The 10,216-nt window shown below is 34.7% G+C and overlaps 1 long non-coding RNA gene across 2 annotated transcripts in view; it reads left to right on the forward strand.

The window, feature by feature from the left end:
* LOC106880086 (uncharacterized) overlaps positions 1–10,216 on the forward strand; it is a 169,671-nt gene that overhangs the window by 103,410 nt on the left and 56,045 nt on the right. For both annotated transcript variants that reach the window (XR_001410702.2, XR_001410703.2), the window contains exon 2: positions 506–1,146. This is a non-coding gene — a long non-coding RNA (uncharacterized LOC106880086). The remainder of the gene's footprint in view (positions 1–505; positions 1,147–10,216) is intronic.

A 10,216-nucleotide genomic window follows, 5' to 3' on the forward strand; every position in this document is an offset into this window, starting at 1 on the left:
TATATATATATATATATATATATATATATATATTCGGTGAGTATCGTTTGTTGAATGAAGTTCAAAATGTCCTACTTTTACATTATGATTATTCTGACTCATGTCCCTCGTTAATTTATCATTTTTACTCGAGTGTTTTTGTCTTCTTCAATTTTAATTTATTAACACGAGAAATGCAGAAGCGCTCTAGAGCCTTTCGAGTCCGGTCGAATGTAGACATAAGTATTGTGTACCGTTCTAGTCTCACATGAGAATCATTCACCACTGAATGTCTCCATTTAATTTATTTGCCATTTCAATTTCAGAGTTCTCTAGCTTATCATATTTAAAAAATAATCCTTGACGCTAATGAGTTTTTCTTTCATTACGGATTTAATGTCCATTGATTAAAAATTTGTTTTGGCTTACCACATTAAGTATGTTAACCCAGACTTTACTATATAATCTTTAAACTGTTTCCTGCATCATATCATACAAACAACAAACATTTTCTTTTATATTTCAGTGGACAATCAGTGATGTCATACCATGCGACGCATCACATGGACAAAAAATGCAGTACACCTTTAAACTGGTAACCAGGAAATACAGTAATTATTTTATGTCATTGTTACATGAAGCCGAAATACTGAGTTTAGCGAGGGAAAATTATAAATGTATATAAACACAAATATTGTTTCTATATTTATTCTTCCGTAATTGAGAAAATACGTTTGTAGGATTAATTACTCTAGCAACCACATGATTCAATGGTGTCGTGAACGACAGATTCATACAGACAATGTTTTGCATTCGATTTATATTAGAAGTTTGACTGTATATGATTATACTACTCACAACCAACTACATACACGTGCGTGCGGGAGTGCTTATGTATGTATATACATGCAATGCTTCGTGTAAATGTAAGCGAATGTTTGTTATACATGTGAATCCATGTGATTTAATATCCCCAAGTGAATGAACAATTCCGTCCAAAAGATCTATAGAAAGACTCAAAAATAATATACAACTGGCTCAGCTATGAACGCTGGTAGCTCTTCTGTAATGGGAGGTGGTGGTGGAGGTGGAAGAAGTGGCAGGAAATGGAGAGTGCCTGAAGATGATACTTTGCAAATTGTGGATCCAAGGCGGGGCAAGGGTAAGGTAGGTACCGTATACTTTTGTTCGCTTGATTTCCTCTAAATCCTTCATTTATAATTAATTTCGTATTAACATCTGTTTATCATCTGACGTCAAAAATATCTCTTGTTATATAGAAATTCAATTTTATGAGCATTTTTCTCGTATACTTTGCCGAATATATACATACAAAAATATATCAGCAAAATATATTATAATGAAACTATAGTGAATATTTTTATATAAAATTAGCAAGATAGTATTGACGTTGTTAAATTTTCGTCGAATTAAAATAATTTAATAATAGTAGAATTCCATTCTGTGTCACCAGAAATTTTAATTACTGAAAGCTATGAATTATTAATTCATAACATAATCCTCAATCTAAAAAAAAAAGCAATGATAATTAGATCATATCTATGAAATACTTTCAGTTACTTAAAATGCCTTAGTTTTAATCCTTTGTCTGTCCATATGTGGTACACAGAAGGTATTTCTTTGGCGTCTATGCATCATATATGATACACATTCCCAATTTGTTTTCAACCACAAGACTAACTTGGAAGTTACGAAAGAAAAGTTTTATATTACTCAGGACGTATGGAAGAGGGGTTAACTGAAAATCTGAAAACAACCATGGACGTTTAAGGCAAACTTATGAAAATGCTTTGGACAGGCTAAAGAGTTAAGATTCATTTTGTTCGTATTTTCATTATTTCAATCACACAAATACCATTAGTATTATTCATATCAAAATTAAGAAATCATAAAGAAATAATCAAATTTTCATAATCATCCTAGAAAGAAAATACATAAAATATATACTTGATAAGATAATTGCAATGTGACAGAATCAATTCCATATTGAAATCTAATTACGCTTCATATGCGACAACGATATTAACGTGTTTGAAAGAAACAGATCAATCTGATGTAGCCTATACAAAGTGAACCTCTTAATATGTTGTATTTTGTAAAGTTGTTTGCAGAATATCAGAAATGATCTATAATGTAAAATATGCAGGTGAAATACTTCAGTACGTAAATGACCTGTTGGGGAAAACAATTCATGTATATTCGTTCTCTCAAAATAAAACAAGAAAGTACAATGAGTAATCCTAGTGAAGAAGGTATATCTACATTTGTTCAGCATATCAGCACGACTTGTAACATGGTCCATTTACATGGGAGAAAACGGGGCAAGGTTTATCAACAAAAATATTTAGCTTAGCATAAAAATGTTCTACCTATGTGAAACATTCTTCCAGTGATGATGGAGGGGCTTAAGGGCTAGAGTGTTAGGCTCATGATCATATGATCATGCGTTTAGTGCCTGGACCCAGGGAATGTTATGTTTTTGAGCATAACATATAATTTCATGAAGCTCCAGTCTGTTCGGCTGTAATGAGTACCAGCTGGGCTCTGGTGCAGCGTTGTAGCAATCAGATTTTGGAGATTTTTTCACGTTAAGTGTAAGAGAGACAAAAGAATGCCTTAGTGTGTCTCAAACGACATAAGTACTTAAATCAATAAGCGAAAACGTCATTAATTCCTTCAGACCATATTCCCCTGCAAATGACGCTGGATACATAACACATTAAAAACAATAATATTAATGCCTCTGTTTTACATTGGATCAAAACCAGGGTTTTGTGGGAGATTCATCAATTCAACTCATTGCATAACTCCCTCAATTCTTTTTTGTTACTGATAGTATGGATGTTATTTAGCCCTACATCAGCTCTCGTGAAAAGAATTCCAACCATGACAATTCCTTTTTTTTTTTGCGTATACAATAAAACTGTCTAATATGTTTGGCTGCGCGCGTCTTCCGATCAAACAGTTTCAGACATGACTGTCTCATGTTATTGAATACAAAGAACTACATTGTCTTTTAGTATGAATAGGTATAATTTAAGAGAGATCTAATCAAAAGGTTAAGCCTTCATTTTCTCAGTCACCACTGACCTTGAGGTGCACCACAATAAACTTAATAGAGCATTGATCTATAGAAAATTAAAGTTCACCTCAACTGTAGATGAACCGTATTTATTTCAACGGAAATAAATGCACCTTGATGGTTATACTAATTTATAATACTAATGAAAGGAGTAGGAAACGAGTAGTAATAATAGCTTTAGTATAGAGTTTATTATGATAGCTAGAGTTATGATTGAAATGATACTTGAGTAGATTCTTATACATGAGTGAACAGCAATAGTTTTCTTATAAGTAGGTAATTATATCTACAATGGCATATTATATAAACAAATGAACACATAACTTATTGTAGAAAAGATTGGAGTGAAGAAAACATCATCTAGTCTGAAGAAACGTAATCTCAAGACAAATACTTACTAAAATAGAATGAACAAAAGTAATAAGCCGGTTATTCAGGATATGACTGTACTATAAGAAAACAAAGGATAACATATAGCAATAAAAACAAATGACGGTAAATTGGGAAAATAATTGGATTTGTGCCTTTGTCTTTTTATATAGATATATTCTGCTGTATTCGATTGTTATCGCTTTGCTGATTTATGATGTCTTAAAACACCACAGAAATAAATAAACAATATGACGAATACAGTAGAACTATGTGAAAACAACAATATATAAGAAATTACTACTTATGGAAGACAGATAATCAGAAAAGGAATTAGTGAATGGGTTATATAGCTGGGGTGAACAAAAACTGGTACTAATACGTAACCAAGCAAAATACGACAAAGAAGTGAATAAAATCAGAGTTCTTATAATTACCAATTATGGAAATTTGTCAATTTAATGCAGCCAGAAAATGTTGACAACTTCATATTTAACTAACAGATATTATACATTATTTTTCTATAACATCCATACATGTTACAATCCAAACATCAGATAATACTTGGGAACAACGTAATTGTAACAATTAAACTCCATTGCGTTTCCTACCAACAATTGTTTTATAAAAGGAAAGTGATAGAGTATACTAAGAGCCAGGCTAATGTAACACTTAATCCATTGGTTTCGAAGTTACGGTTCGTGGTATCATAACTCTGTAAAGCAAATTCTTTTAATTTCGAAATATTTGACACGCTGTAATGTTTTTGAATATGTTATATAATATGGGATCCAAAACAACATGTACTTAAAACATAAACGGGGAATATTCCTTCAAAGTTAAGTTTTTAATACCAATTTTGTTAATGTTTGGAAATTTCAATTACATTTATTTATTTTGATATTAGGGTGGCAGGGAATTGTTGCATTTCAGAAATGGGGTGCATAAGAAACGTTGAGGATCGTTGATTATAGTACTGTGATACTTCAAATAATATATCCATTAATCATTAATTTTCTTGTGTTGCTAAGACCCGTGTCAGCCTTGATCTAGAAGGACTATAATCAAGGCAGTTCAACCGTGCCAAATTGCGTTATTTTTTCAGACTTCATTTATCATACGAACCTTCCGTCCTTAAAACTTTAGTGTGTGATTTTAGAGCGATTCGACTTTTATTCGTATCCGATGAAACAACTAAAAAGCAAACCCCTCGATGGTGTATTCAGTTTTGTATTTCGTTAACTATATCATTGTATTGTAGGAGTGTTAAGTCATAAAATTGGTATCCTATAGCACGCGATAGGCCTAAACCTAATTCACCCTCTGTCTCGCTGATGTTGAAATAAGTAACATTGTATAGCTCATCATTAGGCTGAAAATAGTCTTGGTAGACACACGTGTGTTCTGTAAAATTTTCACAAGTATTGTTCACCAGGTACGTGTATCCACATCAAGATTATCTCTCTGCAAAAAAAGATAATGGAAATCTGTCAATCTTCATAAACTTTTTCAATACATATGTCAGTTAACTGTACCTCTTCATGCACCGTTTTACTGATACATGGGCTCTATTTACAATGAGTTAGCGTGAGGTAAGTGTATTGGCCAGAAACGTCTCTTAATCTCTAGCAGTTAAGAGATATAATCAACCTTCCTGCAGTGGATGGCACAGCAAATGCGCGTGTTAACATTAATCAATATATATGCGCGTGAAATAGAGGTGATAAAATATAATCTATTAAGGTAATGTGACACAAATGCATAAGGTAAAATTAGATGATTTTATTTAATGGACGGATAGGCATTTATAATCATTTAATGCTAGATATATCTTAATGGTAATTTACTTCGAATCCAAATTGAAACTGTACCCTATCCTTCGAAATAATTTGCATGTCTCCTTGCCTATTCGTTTATTCTAAAGAATTATTTAAAGCTCCCAATGATGATAGTAAGATTATAACTGACCAGGCCATACTGAATTCTCCGTTGTTTGGAAGAAGGTAGACCTATGTGATCTTCTATGGTTTTTGCGCGAAATAACAACCCGAACTGATCCTAGCAGAAGTAAAGAAATAAAAAGAACAAAAAAGAGAGAGAAGAGTGAGAGAAAGGAGAAGGAGAAGGAGAAGGAGAATGAGAGAAGAGACAGAGAGAACAAAAAAGGGAGAGAAGAGGAGAAATAGAGGAGAGAGAGAGAAATGTAGGCAGCAGACGGAAAAACAGACAAATAGATAGACAGAGGTTTCGCCCCTAGTATATGAAAGTTAATTTGAGCTACATTCCCAGAGAAGAACTGTCGCCGACAGCCAGTCAAGAAACAGCACAGGTCCAATGATAAACGTAATTACTAAGAGTAAGTGTCTTTTCCTAGTTATATTCCACGGGCTATAAAAACATTAATTGTACAAACTCACTCGTTAGATCTATGTTAGTCATTCTGTACCACCTATTCACAAATTTACTGAAGGATAACACTTCTCTATCTGCACAACCCTTCTCTTTCAAGTAGATTTACGAAATAAATAGGAAGGAACAGTTTACTTGTCTATCCTCAACCCTTTCAGTCGTATCCACTATGCAACCTTTTTCATGGAAGCCACGAAACTGCTTGGCTTTCTCGACCAAAGCAACGCGTCATGGGCTCGATCATAGTCAGATCCCTTCTACAGCTCTTCGCTCGTTCATTCACGATGAACTCAGTCATATTCGGATCCCTCCTACAGCTCCTTAATAACCAAACCACAAATTACCAATGCTACGACACTGCGCTAATCCGTACAGATTTGTTTCATCGCTCTGTGCGCATAACTGGCAACCAGGCTGACGTTAGTGTCCAGACTACAGAGTTTATCTGGAACAAACAACTCCGTTCTTGCTACATTACCACAGTGAAGCTAAGGATCTCAAGAATTTATTCTGAAATGCTCAGGATGAAAGCTTTCTGTACACCTCAGCAGTGTCTAGATTGTCTGCAAGAATTTCTTCACTCTGCTTTCACACTACACTTTTTATTCTTTTACAAAAATCTGAAATAAAATTCCAGCGACTACATTGCCCGGCTAGTATAAAACTCTAAGCACTTGACAACATTCCTGATTCCAGATGTCCTGTTCTAGTCTTTGCTTGATTCAGGGCCAAAACTCTGTTATAGAACTGAGCTATGACTAAAAGGATACACTGACAAATAACGACCACAATACCTAACCGTCACGGAATTGCAGTACATATCTATGCATCAAACATGTGTTGTCAGAGGTTGGGCCGCTAGACCAGTGGAGGTTGGGCCGCTAGATACCACCTCCTATGCTGGAGACAACGACAGGTCATCGACGTAGGACTAAAGTCTGCTGCAGCGAAGCTTCTAACCTTTCCTATTATGAATATTTGTATAGTGTTACTGAAAAACCAAGCACCCATGCCTAAAATAGAGAGGTAAGAATCTTTCCTCGTTGCGATTTTTTATACCACGCCTTTTGCCATCCTTGGCTTACGACTTCCATTCATCCAAATCGATAATAATTCTCTTTAGCTCTGACGTTGCAACCGCCGTGCTTCATTTTGAAGAACTAGTCAAAATTATTCTGGCCCTTAACACGTTAGCTGGTATACACTTCTTAATCATATCTTTTAATTTGTTGATTTACTTATGATTTATTTCCTCTATCATCACTTCTTGCTGACAATCACCCCTGACGATCTTGGAAACGATAGGCACGAGTAAAGTAGCACCAGAAGTTGAAGGGATAAAAAATGCCATGGATACACGAAAGAGGTGATGATAAAAACTGCCCTTCTCATTAAAAGAAGAATATTCCAAGAACAACACTCATGCGTGTGTTTGCATTCTCTGTAGGTCTCTATCACGCGCTCTCTCCACCTTTAGCTTTATTTTCTGTCTGGTATTCAAATCTTTGACAGACATTTTAAAGAAAACTCGACTTGAATACAAATGCGATGTTTAGACAGTATACCATCTTCAGTATACGGATAATACCAAGTTCTATGCTGCAAATGATAAAATTGGTGAAAATACTGCAGAGAATACATGGATGTACCAGAGAAATGAATATATGATGTAGATAAGAAAACTACGAAATAACAATCTTGAAAAGTGGAAAATTAATTAATGTGTTTTTCTTTAAATAGCAAAATAGAGAAACTGTGATACGAACATTGGACCAAGCACAGATATTCAAATACTTAAACCAACTATCACAGACCCTCCTCCCTGCTTCATTGTAGGAAGAAGGTAGTCAGGATTAAAAGCATCCCCAGGTTGCCTCCACGCATAAACTCGTCCTGCAGTGGGGTAAAGAGAAAAGCTGGACTCGATGGCGAATATTACTTGCTTCCATTGGTCTATCGACCAGCCTTTGTAATTTGTACATCAGTTCAGCATTTTCTGAATGCTTTGATGAGAAAGGAGGGCTTTCCTGATGGTGGCTCTTCTATGATATTCGGCTTTATTGGGCTCACGGCGAACGGTTTTGGTCGAAACTGGGCTAGTCAGATGTTGATTGAACTCTGTAGTCACTTCAGGGCCAGTTGTCCGTTGATTTTTCATCACAATGCGATTGAACACTCGTCGGTCTCTTTTAGTGAGCTTCAAAGTCTTGCCGGACTTACTCCTCCTGCTTCTCAAATTCAGTCATGATCCTTGATATGGTACTCTCGAAAAATCAAGGAGCTCAGCTGTTCTGGTGACGGAAGCTCCTGCCATTCGAGCTCCAATAATTTTCACGTTTTCGAACTCAGTGAAGTCACGCATCTTAGCTTAATTTGCACTACGATCTGAAAATAGTGATAGAAATAATCATTAAATTGGATAAATAAAACCATCAACAATACATAAAAAAACACTCACAATGAAATTTGGATGGATATTCGTAATATAATGGCTCATTGAAATATTGGAGTCAAATTTCCACTGCTCCAATTATTTTGTTCAACTCCTGTATATATTTTAGTTGCCCCGCTAGCAATTTGCAATTATATTCTTAATTGGGTGATAAAAGAACCCGCAAGATTGTACCAAAAAGTAAAGAAAAACAATAACGATTTTATTGAGAATTCATCAGCGAAACGCTGACTCGGAAAAGATGTTTACCACGTATATAACATATTGATTGTTTAATTACAAAAATATTAAATTAATTATCATGGAATACACATAATTACGAAACACTAACAAAGCAAAAACCACTGTTCTGTCTTCTGGGAAAGAGATAAAGAATACACAAGTTCTGAAAATATAGATATTTAAAAAGCAAAGGGTTACAGTCAAAAGAAATTGCGAAAAGGCTAAATTCTAACTGACAAATGGGTTTAGAGAGATTTGTATAATGCAATGACAAGTAAAACCCTACATGTTTAACCATTGAGAACCTGAGTGGAGTGAAAACAGAAAGGGGAAAGTCAGCACACTGACTGATGAGCGATGGACTGAAATCTGAACGTGGAGGATATTTTGATCGCGGTATATCAAACTTCGCAGAAAGCAGCAAAAGCTGAATACAGAAAGCAAATTGCAACATATATACTAATGAGTAATATAAAAAGCTTGAAAATAATGGATCAGTTATTTATCGTCAAGAATCTCCAAGAAAATAAATGCCTCCTAATAAACATATCGTTGCAAACACATGATAGTGCATCTTTCAACGTAATGTAAAAATTAACCAAATCTAAATATTTAGGAATAGAAATAAACTTAATGGGGATTAGGTCTGAAAATAGAAACAATGACTATAATAAAATATGCCGTAGGAATGAGAAAGAGTAGATGCATACAAATGTATAACCAGTATTTGAGGGCATCAAACGTGTATAGCAAACTGATAATGTCACCACGTGTCATCATATTATGTTAATAGTAGAGCACTTTCGTAACAATAAGGATAGTAAACACAGAACGAAACATTGCATACTCATAAGTCACTAGCTGCCCATATTAGTGTAGTGAAAACATACAATAAGGCTGTGACTAATGAATGAGAGGAATAGTAGTAAGCCATACATTCAAAAGAATTTACCACCTTCACTGACAAATCATCAATCATTGCACCAAGTTGCTAGAATACTTTAACATTTATATTTCGTCTGTTTCGAGTACTGAGAACTCATTATAGATAGAAAGAGACTGAATGTCTCCTAGCTTCCTATCCAGTATTTTTATGGCTCTAATAATCATGCGCAATTTAACGCCCAGGTATTCTTGTTAAACATCGGACTTTTCAAATTCCGCTTCCAGGCTGTGGACATACCTTGATTGCTTTTCAAGCAGAAGCATATGTGGAATGCCTCTTTCATTGATCTTTCCTCAGCCATATTTCTAAGCAAAGCAGCATGATACTTTGCAACATACCGCGCCCGTTTCTCATTCTCACGTACCGGGAATTTTACAAGTTTTGTCGCTCTAAGATTTAGCAAGAGTAGCAACAGCGGTTTCGTATTCAGTTCTCTATGATACTTTACCTATATTCATAATGCATTTTGCTTATAATTTAGCATGCATTTCCGAGTATTCGCGTACGTGTGTGGTTATGCATGTATATACATACACACACATACATACGTGTAGACTGATTGATAAATATAAATGAACACATACATACATCTGTCTCTCTTTTTCTCTCTGTGTATGTATATATATATATACATACATATCAATCTCTCTCTATCTCTCTCTATCTCTCTCTCTGTCTCTCTCTGTCTCTCTCTCTCTCTCTCTATATATATATATATATATATATATATATATAT

This window comes from Octopus bimaculoides, chromosome 4 (assembly GCF_001194135.2).
Source record: "Octopus bimaculoides isolate UCB-OBI-ISO-001 chromosome 4, ASM119413v2, whole genome shotgun sequence".
Lineage (NCBI taxonomy): Eukaryota > Metazoa > Mollusca > Cephalopoda > Octopoda > Octopodidae > Octopus > Octopus bimaculoides.